The sequence below is a fragment of the Montipora foliosa genome, chromosome 11 (assembly GCF_036669935.1).
Source record: "Montipora foliosa isolate CH-2021 chromosome 11, ASM3666993v2, whole genome shotgun sequence".
NCBI lineage: Eukaryota > Metazoa > Cnidaria > Anthozoa > Scleractinia > Acroporidae > Montipora > Montipora foliosa.
In genome coordinates, this window is record NC_090879.1 from 54210214 (window position 1) to 54212713 (window position 2500).

Genomic DNA, 2500 nt, shown 5'->3' on the forward strand with positions numbered 1-2500 from the left:
ATACCCTCTTTGGGGGTGTGGATGAGTTAATCGCGCGAGGTCTAACTTTTCAGCAGTTTAAAGAGCAAACATAAGAAAGAGCTAGATCACAAAGAAAGTGAACCTCGTGATTGTTTAAATTAAAGGTTGTAAACGTAGTTCATAGTGTACTGACAATAGCATTAAATACAAAGCAATTTTAGCCATGGTTTTTTAAAATGTTGGGCCACTCCCTTTTTTTTGTTTAGCGTTGAATGCATTTCCTGATATTGGGTTGGTTGGTCGGATTGAAAACAAAAACCTAAAAAAAAATCATAAGCAGTCTCAGAATCGGAGGCCTCAATATGGCGGAAAAGTTGGTGGATGTGGTTGCAAAATGAAGACAGCGTGGGAAAAAGAATCAACCATCGAAACACCTATGCGACATAAAAATGGTTTTAAAATGTTGCCTTTTTTGTGTTTTGAAAATGCCAAACATTTGGGTCGGTCGGACGACACTAAACGGCGAAAAAAAAAGTGGATGGCCTTGTGTATAAAGAAATAGTCCCAACTTTCAACAGCTATACTAAGGATGAACTGCAGATGCTAGGTCATAAATTGTCGTCGACAAACCCTTATCAATAACGATATCACAGCGGTAAAATTAGTGATCTTATGTAGCCATGCGTTTATTCATGGCAGTAAAAAATAAAAATAAAAAGAGCATATTCATCACGTCTGAAATGTATATATGCAGTAACTCAAGTTATAATTAATTATATTTTACCATGTGACTGATTATCACTGTTACACGTATAGTTTCTGGATCGAGAACAGATGCACATATACTGAAGCTACAGTCAGTTACCTGCTGTAGTCAACAGTGCTTGAGGAAATTGTCAATTGAAGATATCAGCTATTGCGAAAATACCTTTAAGAGCAAGGAACAGACGGCAAGACAGAACAAGGTATTGCAATACCTTCACAAGCACAGCAAACAAGTGTACAACAGCGGGTACAACACAGAATTTATAGCTGCCGGGAAAATACCGTACTTATTCGGCTACAAGCCGAGACCCCAAACTTCTTATGGAAAAAATCAACTTCATTGACACGAATTGTAAATGCATAATACTCGGCTATAAGCCAATACCCATTTTAGGTCTTGATGTGTATAATCGACTATGGAATTTTCGTAATTTAAAATACAAATTGACATTGACTGAAAAATTATACTCAAAGCAATCAAATGAACACGAAAGATAAGAACAAACAAGCAACGTGACGAATATTATTAAACAATTGTTGACCTCACAGGAAACATGTCTTCATACGACCGAAGCGTTTTATAAAAAGTTATTCGACTGGAAACCTTACAACCTCGCCTTTTAACTTAAAATAGTCACCAAAGCAGAAGCTGAAGAAAATAACTCTGAGATCGCCTGAGATGGCGGCATCAGCCGGTCGGTGGTTCCGTCGCTGAAAGAAAGATAAGGCAAATCTGTTCAACGGGGAGCTTATCGGGGAGCGTATCCTGAGCTCGATCAACGACCTTTGGCGTGGTTTTCAGAGCAAAGAATTCAAGGTAAGATATTCCCTTTAATGCGTACGGTTTTTTTGCTTGGAAAATGAAGAAGAAGAAATCCACTTGCGTTTTTGTCTCAAGTTTGCTATGGTGTCATGTGACAAGCTTGTTTACACGATCTGTGATGGTGCAATCTCGTTCCCAGACTCCTCGTTCCTTCGATGGGTAAACCAAGCTTGGTGCTATATTCCCGAGGAGATGGTGAGGCGTTCGTTTGAAAGACTTGTGGCACCTCTATAACGCACTCGATGGCACAGAAGACGATTCCAGAACAAAAAAAAAGTGAAGACGAGGAAATGGACGACGAATTCGAGACAGACAGCGAGGAAGAAGACGAGCAATAAGATCAATCCCGATCACACAACAACACGAACGGCTCCTTTACGAGCCACCAACTAATAAAAATCCATATTACACCAACAACAACTTCTCTTCATTTTACAAGTAATTTAGTTCGGCTTGTAAGTGAATACACGTTCATTTGTTACTGTTTTAATTTGCTGAGAAAATTCTTTTTTATCAAAAATACTCAGCTATAAGCCGAGACCCCTTCTACGGCTTCAAATTTGCCCAAATTGAGTGAGGATTTGTGTAAAAATCGCTCGGCTTATAGCTGAGTAAGTACCGTAGCTTGCAAGGAGGCATGGCTACTTATCCACGACTTTAATCACGAGACCTTCAGACGAATCTACAAAGAATTCACAAAAGGAAGTTTACTTCTTAAACATGGAAATGCAGGTTTCAAGCGACCCACCCAAAAAACTAAAGACTGCATTGCATGGCTACACTTCTTTGTGAATTGTGCTGGTCAGCATCAACCGGATCAGTCAGTAATACATTTGCCTTCCTGCTTTAGCTTCCACTCAATTTACAAGCAAATGGTCAAAGATAATGATGCCTTCCTCATTAAATCAGTTCCCAGTTCTACAATATATTTAAAAAGGAATTTAAGCATGT